Source organism: Scomber scombrus, chromosome 3, assembly GCF_963691925.1.
Source record: "Scomber scombrus chromosome 3, fScoSco1.1, whole genome shotgun sequence".
NCBI lineage: Eukaryota > Metazoa > Chordata > Actinopteri > Scombriformes > Scombridae > Scomber > Scomber scombrus.
In genome coordinates, this window is record NC_084972.1 from 19,808,665 (window position 1) to 19,821,861 (window position 13,197).

The following is a 13,197-nucleotide window of genomic DNA, read 5'->3' on the forward strand; positions in this document are numbered from 1 at the left end:
CAATCTGTTCTATGATTTTTTTCTCTCAATATTTTCCCCACATGGCCTGTATACATGCCTGAAATTGTCTTGGGGTTTAGACTAAGGTCACATCAGATGAAAGTGATGCCTGTGACAGCCATCACTTCCATGGATATGTATGATCCTGTTCAGCTATGGCAGCAAGTTTCTCTGACATTGATCAAAATGTTATGATAGTCATGGTTTGCTGGGCTCATGATGGTAAATGGTCTGTACTTATATAGCGCCTTTCTAGTCTTTTCGACCACTCAAAGCGCTTTACACTACAACTCATTCACCACATTCACACACATTCATACACTGATGGCAGGCAGCTACCACGCAGGGTGCCAACCTGCACATCAGGAGGAATCTAACCATTCACTCGCATTCAAACACCGTTGGCACAGCAACAGGAGCAACTAGGGGTTAAGTGTCTTGCCCAAGGACACATTGACATGTAGACTGGAGGAGCCGGGAATCAAACCGCCAATCTTCCAATTGGAGGATGACCGCTCTACCTCCTGAGCCACAGCCGCCCCCATCCAGAAACACACAAAGATCATCAGTTGGTTGGATCATCTCCAACAAGCTTTGATTCCTAGAGCCGTGCATTTCTTCCCTCTGACGTGAACCTAATCACCTTCATAGATCATTAAACTGTATCAAGGGTGGCCGACAGAGAGGAGCTTGTGTTACAAAGCTAGAAAATGAACCCCACATTTATGTTGCATTTGTGGCTGGCATGCATGCCACCTCCGCAGCTGTTCCACCATCAATCAAATGTGGACATATTTGACTAATCAGTGACTATAAATGTCCTCAAACTGGATTGTTTTCCTTCATAAATCAAAATATTTTAATTTTTACATGCCTAACACACTCATTTGTCAACACCAAACAAGCTGATGTTTAAATCATGTGAGAGCATTTCTATGACCTGATACTATAATGTGAACTTGCACACTGGAATACAATAGCATAGGTATTTTCTAAGAGCTTGTTTTGTGTTACACTGCGTTCTTCTGAAATCCTAGAAGGTGTTTGATCTGCTGTTCTGCATGTGGCCTGGACCATTATATGTCCTTGGCATATCAAATGGTTGCACAACGGCATGTTATCCCTCTGGCCTCGACTTCTATTTGAATATCATCTGTCAGGCAGTACAAGAGGAGACCTGCTCCCAACAGAAAACGCCTAGCATCTGAAATTACACAGCAATTTATATGTCATCTGTAATCGCGCTGCATCCACTCTGTATCCTGTGACAGCCATTAATTATCAGTACTTTTTGTCTCTCTCCTCCTCTGCTTTAAAAATCTACCTGGATTCTCTGGGTATTCAATCACAACGCAAGCTTTGATATTGGAGACAGTGCTGATAAAGATGGACTACATTATACTGTAGGTGCCGATATGATTTCAGAGCTTCTTACTGAGAAGTGAAAAGAGGCAGTTATCTGACCTGCGCTGAGGTGTTGGGTAATAAGGTATGTGATGGATATAATAGCTGCAAACTTGAATGAATTTTTCTCTTAAACTGAACTGCTGCAAGCTGTTCATACAATGGTGAAAGAAATGTTGCCCTAAAGGAAACAGGTAATTTTCTTTTCCTCAGATCAAATAAAAGAACATCGTAGGATTACAGTTCTGGCTCCAGACACAACCGTATAAGGCCAAAGAAGCGTCACCATCACCACATTCATACATCTGCAACAACAACATCGTGAATGGAGGAAAAATTGCACGGCCCTGCCTCCATGCATTAACCTGAGGACAGACTCATTTAACATTTTACAAACTGTACGGTGTTCCACATAAGAGAAAACACATGATGTGGTCACATACTTCACCAGGCTGATTGCACTTAATAACTAGAAATCTGCAAAAACAACACTCTCTCATTTAACTTTTTATTTGTTATTATTTTTTAATGAAAGGTTAATTCAGTGCAGTGAGTGTATACAAATGTAATTACTTTTAGTAAAATTTTGCTTTAGTTGTTTTGACTGATTTTTGTCATTTTTGTTTAGGTGACATTTACATTTTGCTTTTCTTCACTTTTTCTTTATTTTTTTTAATGCTGTTATAGGGCACACTTTGTATTTTTCAGGAGATTTCTATGGACCAAACAAAATCCTTCATCTGTATGTGAGCTAAGCTTTAGTCTACTAAAAGGAAACAGGGACAATGAGCTTTGGAGAGCATTCATAATCTCCCTATAAAGGCAAAAACATGATTATGCAGCCTACAGCTTAATGTTGAACGACAGCTTACCTTAATGCCCATTAGTTGTAAACTCATGTGGACTTGTTACTTGAAGTTCAACATTGTTTTAAATATTTGCCCCATTGCTTGCACTCTCTTAACACAAGTGGAAGCAGCCAGTGCCGGAAACTTTAATGCCGAGAGGCATCTCTGCAAACACCTGACTGACCTATCCCAGTCATATTATCCATCACTGAGAAAGAAAGAAAAAATAAATAAACACGCATACTCAAAACCTATTCATATCACACACAAGGCAGGAAGTATCATGAGTAATGGCATAAGCACCAAGCCTGGAAGCAGTCATGCTGTCACCTTTGTCAATGTGCTGTTTTTGATTGTTGAAGTATCTGACATTTATGCCAGAGCAAAGTCAGGCAGCTGAGTCACTATTGTACCAGCAAGGGAGTTCAAAACCTTCCACCATGGTTCAGCAGCCACAATCCCACTTTAAATTCAATGTAAATATGACTAGAAGTGACATTGAAAGCACAATATTCAACACACGCTTATGATATATATTTGTATGGGAAGATCGAATGAACATGTTAACAGTACAAATGTATGTGTATCTGCATTACTAAGAAACTACTGTAAAGCAAGGCAAAAAAGTGTAAAAAGAAATAACTGCTGCAGACATCTTGCTGTTAATTTTTTTTTTTCATTTGGCGTTTTTCTTCCATAAAAAGGAATGTCAAAGAAAACTGTTAACAGTGTGGTCTTTGGTTTATTCTGACTAACAAGGACATTGTTTCTGGAAGGACGTACTGCTATTGAGTTTCTCAAAATGCAAGTTTTCAATGTTTTAAGTTCCACAAATGAAATCCCAAGCCCCTTATTATACTGGTGTGACAGCAGAAACCTCAGACACAGACATCTCAAGACCTGGGTTATAAAAAAATAAAATTTCATGACTCTGTACAAGACAAGGGCCACCACATCCTCTTTGTCCCATGGCTTTTACTTGAGGCTCATAAAAAAACATTTGAACAAAGAATAGGTAATTGGATAAACCAGGCTGCATTTCTCCCTGTAGCATTGGATAATCCTCAGGTTTGCAAAAATGTCTTTTTGTCGTGGGATCCATTTCACTGATGCAATAGCTTGAGACACATATTATCAGCACACAGGAATTATAACCAATTAGCTATATCTCTGTCTCTCTAATCCTGGCTGTCAATTGGGCTTCCCAAGGATGTTGTGGCCTGAGACTTTGAGATTTCACATGAACTGCAAGTGAACTTAAACATAGAAGATGCATGATTCTTTCATGTACCTGTATGAAGTTTCACTGACTGATAACAGGATTAATGAATGTCCCAGGTTGTTAATGAGGAAAATCCCACCTTTGTCAAACATGTCAAGTAACTGAATCCTACCATATACAAATAACTCATGTATTGTAATTTCACTGAACCAGTTATTTTCTTGCTTTTTCGTATGCTTTATCTTCCTATTAAGCTAAAAAATGAAGCGCCTAAATCATATTGTTGTACCACTGTTCACTCTGCCCAACATTTCTGATTTCTCTGTAGACTACAGGCTTAATCTGCAGGATACTTCAAAATCACCACATCTGTCCAATCTCTGCTCAACATCTGACATCATGCAGCTGTTGCCACGGGGAGCCCTCCCTGCCCAGGAATGAGCTTTTCCTGCATTGTAGCATTGTCACAGTTTCACAATGTTATCAGTCCTATAAACTACAATAGTGTATGCACACACACACACACACACACACACACACACACACACACACACACACACACACACACACACACACACACACACAACACACACACACACACACACACGCACACACAAACGCACGCACGCACACACAGTGTCACTGTTATTGAACTAAGTTTAAAAATGTTATCAACCAAACCCTTATTTGGTTGATAACATAAATTAAATGGAATAGCATCATTACTGGATTCAGGAGTCTAAACTGTTTGTGTCATAAGGAGGGGGTCTGTCCTTGGCCCCCTCCTGTTCATTATTTATCTTCTACCTCTTGGTCATATTCTCAGGAAATTTGACATTCAATTCCATTGTTACGCTGATGATACCCAACTCTATCTTTCCACTAAGCCATCTTCTACTCTGCCACCCATCGCCCTATCGGATTGCTTACTGGAAATTAAATCATGGCTCTCACTCAACTTTCTTAAACTCAACGGCGAAAAAACTGAGGTCCTCCTCATTGGTACCAGATCTACCCTAGCAACACTCAACACTTTCTCCATGTCCATTGACAATTCCACTGTTCCTACATCGCATCAGGTAAAGAGCCTGGGTGTTATCCTGGACAGCACATTATCTTTCGAAGCCCACATCAATAACGTTACTCGGACTGCCTACTTCCATCTACGGAACATCAATCGTCTCCGTCCCTCACTTTCACCAACCTGCACCGCTATCCTGGTAAACACCCTGATCACATCCCTCTTGTGATCAGGGTGTTTTGGGCTTCCGCGGAAATCTCTTCACAAACTCCAGCTGGTACAGAACGCAGCCGCCCGTATCATTACCAGGACCGCCTCTATTGAACACATCACTCCTGCCCTGCAGCAACTTCATTGGCTTCCTATCAAATCCCGCATTGACTTTAAGATTCTACTCCTCACTTACAAGATCCTTCATAACCTGGCACCATCATATCTCTCGGAACTTATTCACATCTACACACCCTCCCGAACTCTCCGATCCTCCTCCGCCAACCAGCTCTTTGCCCCATCTGCCAACTTAACTACCATGGGGTCAAGAGCTTTCAGCCGATCTGCCCCCCGCCTTTGGAACTCTCTCCCACCAGACATTTGCACTTCGGACTCTGTTTCCACCTTTAAATCCCGCCTGAAAACGCACTTATTCAGAGTGGCATACTCTGTCTCACACTAACTATGCAATCATGTTCTTGCTTATTTGTTGCACTGATGCACTTTATAGTCACATTCATATTTATTTCTTTATCTCTGCACTAAAATTTACCTGATTTTTATTGTTTGATGTACTGTTGTCGTGTTTTTGTGCCTTGTAAGGTGTCCTTGAGTGCTTTGAAAGGCGCCTTTAAATAAAATGCATTATTATTATTATTATTATAAGTAAATCAGTCTAACTGATAAGTCCCAATAAAGCACCAATGATAACAGGGTGAGCAAAATCATTGGATAAGATGTCCGTTTTACATGCTTCACTGTAATCATTCAAAAAATATTTGAATAGGGTTATCATAAGACCAATATACTTAATACTTTTGTTGTTTGATTATGTGGCACCTTTGTTGGTTTTGTGCTTTGTCCTCAAGCAACAAATCTCACATAACTACCCTGACCACAGAACATAATCAACAGGAGCATTTACATTAGAAATCTTATAAAAAAAATAATAAATTACCAATATGATTATAAAGTGTTTATGATAAATGTTTGGATCACCCTTTTAAAACAGTTATGCATTATGTCATGTCTGTTGCAGTATAAATACACATTTCTGACCAAACAAACTCTTTTTAATGGTATAAAGCATTAAATTATGGTAAAACATGAACCTCCATGTCAGAAATCAATCTGAGCAGAACATATAGCAATTTGATGTAGCCCGTGGAGTCTACAGTTCCTCTCAGGTCCGTGCATCAGACACGGACCTCATCTGGACCACATCTGGACCTCATCAGGACCCTGGCCAGTGGAGGGGGAGGTGTGAAACAGCCTCACACAGAGCACAAGGGTGCTCTGCAGAGGAAATTAAGGAAACAAAGGTGTGACACCTGGGTGAGCCAGCCTCAACTTCTAGGTCTCACTTCATTTTCTATTTAAGTTCATCCAGATGAGAGCAGACTCATCTTAAAGTCACAATAGCTTTAAACAAAAAATGGAGTGTGTGTATCAATAGAAGAGGGACCTAGAGTGTGAGTTACAGTATTATGTGATGCAATATGACTGACTTTTATGAGCTGGTCTTCTTTGCATGTAATGACTCCAAAAGACTGATTCAGACCAGCCTCTATCATTTGACATTGATACATATCCATGTTGACAAATTCCACAGCTTCTTTGAATTAGTTTCAGGTCATATAATACTTTCCGTATTTCAGAGTGAGACTCTGGTCTGAAGGGATAGGTAAACCATTGCAAGATGTAAGAAGGACATTATGATTCCTGAGTACACTTAATACATTTAGGATAGCCATTTTCTTCTTTCATATAGTGATATCATCCATGCCACACTGCAAATGGTATTTGGATCCAGTGACTGCTAATCCTAAAATTGCACTGTGAAACCATGATCAGAGACTGCTGGTACCTTACAGAGATGTCCTATAAACACTACCATTCACTCAATAGTGGTATTAGGCTCCATTTTTGCCATAGCTAAGTTCTCTTCCTAGTGAGTTGGGTCCCTTTTCAGTTTAGTTATACATGAGCAAATAAAAGCTTTTTCTTGACACTAAAACATTTTCTTGCAAACAGCGGGCAGTTTTATTTGAAGAAGAGGCACTCGACTTCCTGTAGTATATTTAGCAAACTTTTCTTTACTCAGCAGGACTCTTGTCTGCCACTTGGCTGTGTCAAAGCTGTTCCTGTTTAGCGCGTTGACATTATATTTGACACAAGTCTTGCACCAACTTCCTCTTAGTCATAACAGACCCGAGGGCAGAGCAGGAGGCAGCAGTACATTTTGAAGGTTAACTTTGCTAATGAAGCCAGGCTGGCCAGCAGGACCCCTTCGGTTTTTGTGGCAAAGTCATCCACATGTCACTCTGCAGGAGAGCTGCATTAAGAGGGTCCTCGTGCTTGTTACCAAGTCCCTGCAGGCAGTGCCACGGACATGCCCAGAGCAAAACCACTGTTAATGTAAAATGCACCCCCTCATTTATTACTTCCCTTAGAATGATGCTGATCCAAATGCAGCAGGAGTATTGTAACTGTGTCATTTTTATGTCAATGAACCAAACTGAAAAGTTCCAGTTTATAGACTCATAGTACATAGATTAAAATGAAACCCTTAACTTAAAGTTTTCCCTTTCATTTTCTCTGGGAAACTTTTAAGGCTGGAAATAATATCTTATTCCACAGTCTGACAGTGTCATATAGATTGTGTATCAGCTTGTTGCAGTTTGTCATTGAAGCTCTGTGATGTTTACATCTATTAAGACAGGGACTCCATATATTTAGTGCACCATTCCATTACGTGGAAGTATTGTAGCTGGACAACATTTTAAACAATATTCCACAAAATTCTACCTGACATTCAGATGTAAGATGACAGATCTCAAACAAGTAGCAACTAACACGGCTTGGACCTTAAGCCAATGCAGAGTTCCTTAAAAGTGCAACGCACAAGTATAAAAACTCCCTTTCAAAACAACTTATCTCTAGAAATTCAATGTCAACTTCTCTCTAGAAATACTAAATCAGTAATGTTTTTCAATGAATCATTATGACCCCAAAATTTGGGCCCTCTAATAAATACGTGATCATTTTGAAAATGATTGCTCCGTTAATAAGCTTTGAAGACTTAGCTTTGAAGTCTGCCACGTGGGCGTTGATTAACAGCTGTGATTGACAGTTGGCTCACCTGCTGCTCTCTCCGGCTCTGGGTCTTAGACCTGTCAGAACTACATCTGTTTCTGGAACAAAGACTCCGCTGCCACTTTTTGTTTATCAACAAGACAAACCAAAAACATGGTGTAAATGTGCTGCAATAATGGATTGATCCTTGAAATATAAATGTAATTATTTTTATTATTTCATAAATTACGGAAATGCTGTGCCAGAGTGCAGTGCCATTACACATGGCCACTCACTGTGTTCACCTTCATTAAATCAGCTGAAAATGACACCAGGCTTCTGCAGAATAACCACACATACCTCTACACACATCAGACTGGTCGCTTATAATTCAATATTCTCCCAGTTTAGATTTTGGTTTGCAAAGCTCATCATAAAATCTTTTCCAGCTTTTGTTTTCAGAAAAAGTAACGTCTCATATTTTATCCTTGAAACACATTGCAGTGCAAACATTGTTGTGTAACATGAATTAATAAACTATGTGACCAAGGTGAGGTAGGCTACATTAGAGTTATGGCTGAAATAGCATCAGTCCAATCATGATTATAACATCATTCAAAGCTTGATGTCCCCCCACTTCAAAACTCATGCCGGCGCCGCTGCGGCTAACCACAAGCTACAACTCTGGGCTTCAATCCGGCTCCAATGCAACACAATGAGTGACGTCACACCTCACTACATCCATATTTATATACAGCCTATGATCTCAACAAAATTTAAACTACAATTCTGTGGGTTTGAACAAAACTTGGCTGCACAGCTTGGGTTTGTAATGACCAACCTATCAGCAGTCTGCCACTTGTTAATTAAACAACAAAAGTGATTTAAATGACTGATCTGTATTTAGGCAAGCCATGTAAAAATAAATCAGCATGATCTATCCCCATCTTCTGGCAAAGATGCAGATAATCCCAACTGATGTGAGAAACATGCCCTATCTGAGTGTGTTCTATCACTTTCTCCTCTGTTAGCATGCACTTCAAAATCAGTGAGAGTATGTGAGGGATGCATGAACTGGAGTCAAAGGGTCAGAGTAGGAGTGGTTTTACTCCCAAGACTGGCCTCATTAAGGTATGGCTTATGTAGTGTGACTGGAAGGTTATTGTGATGAGGTGTTACAGGACAAGAGTTAATGTCAATTCAGGGACAGGACATGAGTGCTAACTGATAACAGAATACCATAATAATAAGTTGATCTTTTTTTAACATTGCTACCATGATTCTACCTGACATGTCATGTATTTCAGCGTACTTAAAAGCTAATCAATTTTTATACTCTTTATGTAATGTCATGTCAGAAATATCATTACCACTAACATGCGGTCAGATGACTGGTTGGGTGCAATGGTTCGCTGTCATTTACAGATGCTTCATGGTCAGATGGTAATGAGGTGTCTGTCCAGAGCCTGAGATGTTCTGGAACTTTCCTTCGGCTTGGATAATGCTCCCCTTTGGTTCTTTCCTGTTATGATTTCCCCTGATACAAACACCCATTTTGCTCTGGGCACGTGTGTGTGGACTGGGAGTGAGCGCTGCTCTCGGTGACTGACTAGTGCTCACATCTGGAAGTACACTTACTGATGAGGAGTTCATGGCTTATACGTACAGCTGTCTTCTAAAAAACACTTTGCTTTCAAGATATGTGCCTTAAAGTCTGTCTGCAAAGTAAGGCAGGTGTGTGCTTGTGTGTGTATGCTCTCTGATTTTGCTATGTGTATTTAGGCATGTGCATGAACACGCTTGTTTACGTGTGTATACACTGAGTGACAAAGTGTGTTGATGAGAGAAAAGGGAGGAATGTACTGCACTGTGTGTTGGTGGTCTTATGAGTATTTCTAACAGTTTACATGCAGCAATGAAGCCTTAGCATGAGATTGTATCCTCTACCAGTTTATTCAAGCACAATACTCTCTGTAATTTACAATCTCACACTCAGATCCATTTCAAACAATTGGATTAGAGTGTTTTTTTGGCCTAACCCAACATAATTTATGTTCCGAAGGCAAACTTCTGTCACATTGCTTTTAGACCCATGACATAAGATGAAAAAGACTTTCTGAGGATTTAACCTTAGATCATGTCTCCGATATAGTAGTTGGGGGGTGGAATAGTGCTTGAAATGGAAACTAATCCAGTGTGAAATGGGCTTTGAGGCCAATCCATTGGACCTGTCCAAAAGCAAAAACATATCACACACAGAGAAGGATCTGATGTCATCAGGATATGGGGGAGAGAAACCTGACATGTTGTTCACTCAAGTGGCTGTTGACAGCACTTAAATTTATTGCCCCCTCATTATTTTTGTTCCATGATTAGGTATGAACAATCTGAAAAAGGGAGTCAGAATAACAACCACAGCACTCATAAATAATGCAACTTGTTTGATTGGATACAGGCTGAATGGAGACTCCACAGGCTACAAACCCAAAGCGAGCTCCCAAAGAGACCCAACTGAATGAGCTTAGGGAGGTTAAAAGGCCTGTCAACAACATAAACAACATCCTGAGCAGAGAAAGAGGGGCCCTCCAGTGTTTTAATCTCTCTTTTTTCCCCCTCTTGCTCCGCTTCTTTGCAGCTTTCTGAGAAATATGCAGTCGTTTTCCATCTCTTCTCGCTGAAACAAAAAGAGCTGTCTCCCGTTGCCGAATTCTTCTTCTACACCCAGACCTAATCCTCATCTGAAGTGACTCTCCAAAGAGCTTAAGGCATCTCAGAGGTCACAGGCAGGATTGTTTAAACTGACACTGACACAACAACCAGAGGCCCATAAGAAGCCTATAGTAGCATGGTTCAGAACCAAAAGCTGCAAATGCCCAAGTGGAGGAAAATCACTTGAAATGTCATGTCACATCAGCCGAGTTCAGGTACAGCCTGTGTTATTCTAAAACCTTAATTTCACACTGCCTTTTGAGTTCCCAAACTGCAATTAAATTATCTGTTTAAACAGAGAAAACATTTTCAACATATTACCCTGTTATTGATTTAAGGACTTTTTTTTGCACGTACAGACAGACATATTAACAGGCACTGTTGGTGTGTTGCACATCTGGATTTAGTTTAGAATGAAGCCATTTATTGTTTTTCTGATTCCACTTCATACTTCTCTCCTCCCAGGTCCATCTCTCCAACCATGTGCATTAACTTGACCTTCACAGAAGTGTGTGATATCGATTACTACATTTCTACATTATAATAAATTTATGGTGGGCTTTGGACCACTCTCAGAGGCTGCCAGCTCATCAGGTTTCTGATGTAACAAGAGTAGAAAACTCATATCCTACTCAATAAAGTTGAATAATTGATGTTAGTAGCACTCATTTCTCCATTCAGGGCTCGTACAACCGACAACCTCAAGTTGTTTATTGCTGCAATGGCTATCAAAGTTTTTAATGGCTTTGGTTAATTCAGCTGCTTGTTCGCACAAGTGACATATTTACTGTATATTTGCAAGGTGAAAAAGATAACGTCTATCATTCACCATTTGCATGTTCAATTATTATGCAGACACACATTTGAAGATAACTTGACTTTGACTTCTTGTTGCTATTCCTCTACTGCAGCTAGACAACACTGTACAGAGCATCACACTGAGAGAATCTGACACGAACAACACTATAACTTTGGAAGCTATCTAACTCATCTGACTGAGACTGCTGAAGCCTAATATAAGTTTCAAATAAACCTTTGCAGGTTTACACAGAACAAGGGCTGTGGAATTTGTCCCCCATCATTTACATTAGAAAGGGATCTTTTACTGACCTGTATGAACAAGAGGAATGATTTCTATGATACTAATTGGAGGATCGACCTCCAGCAACTCCAGTCCACATGTCGAAGTGTCCTTGGGCAAGACACTGAACCCCAAATTGTTGAAGGCTGCCATAAGTATGTGAGTGTGTGTGTGTGTGTGTGTGTGTGTGTGTGTGTGTGTGTGTGTGTGTGTGTGTGTGTGTGTGTGTGTGTGTGTGTGTGTGTGTGTGTGTGTGTGTGTGTGTGTGTGTGTGTGTGTGTGTGTGTGTGAATGTCTAATTAAGCTGGTTAGTACTTCCTTCCTTTAAAAAAACGTATTCCCTTCAGAGTCATGGTAGACATTATACAACTGTTTTCACAAACTAAGTAGGGACCCCCATGTCAAGTAAACACAATTTATGTCTTCTTAGAGCCATAATAATATTTTGCCATTGTGTGTGGGCCCACTTTTGTTGACAAATACAACATCAAGTCTCTCTTTCAGTTGAGGTTTGGAGTGTTTTGGCAGAGCAAATGGACAGCTGTCACATGTGAGTTCACAGTATGAGCTGGATGAGGGAGGTTCCCTCTTCACAATAGCTAAAGGGAACTCCCTGGTTCCACAGGGTCCTTATTGGTGTGGCTGTCCTGCCAGACCCTCATTAGCAGAGCAGTGATGACTGAGATTGAGTGAGAGCTGTGTGATGGAGGTCCACTGGGGGCCTCATGGAGGGTGACCATGCCAGTGGGTTGGTCTGGGCAACAGTAGGGGGCAGCGGACTTGAAAGAGCAGGTCACATGATGGGTGCAGAGAATCTCTCCAGCGGCCCTTTTAGTCCAGATCAGGTGTCAGCGCCGCATGCCAGAGTTTATATAGCATCGGGCAACAAGTTGTGAGGAAATTTGATCCTCATAGAGGGGGCAGGTTGGCTTTCCTCACACTTAGGCAGCCTTGTGGCTAGCCACCAAGCCGCGGTGTCCCCACTACTTGGGGTGTACATTACCTCTTCAACAGTGCTAAACCATACCTCCCTCACCTCTTGCCCCTCAGTGTGAAGCCTGTCCAGTCACTCTCAGGTTTCACAGACACCGCTGGTAAAGTCCTCTGACGACAGCCCTGTCGGCAGTGTATGAAGCAGAAAGAGGATCGTCTGACGTAGGCCGCTCCCTGGACTCGGTGTGTGTGGAATGCCCTGGAGAAAGAGAGGAGGACATTGCCACTTCTAAGAGGAGGCTGCCGCTACTTCTGACACTCTCCTCGTCTTTGCATGTAACACAATCTGTCCTCATCTACTATGGCAGTGTAGTGGTCTCCTTTACTCTGATTGAACTTGTATCTCCTCCCTCTACCACCTATCTGGCTCCCTACTATCAATATCTCTTAAGTCAGATCGAGCTTCCTTTATCGCTCAAGATAAATGGGGATGATTAAACATATCAGCAATTGTGGTTGGAAGAAATTGGCAAGTGATTATAATGGAAAACACTTAACTCTTGATCCTATTGAGAGTTAGTCATCTTTTCCCTGAATGATACTCTCATTCTAACTCATTATCAATCTACAACCTGCACTAAGGGAAAGACAAGAGGCGCCCTGACGAGTAATATATCCATGAGTGACTTGACAT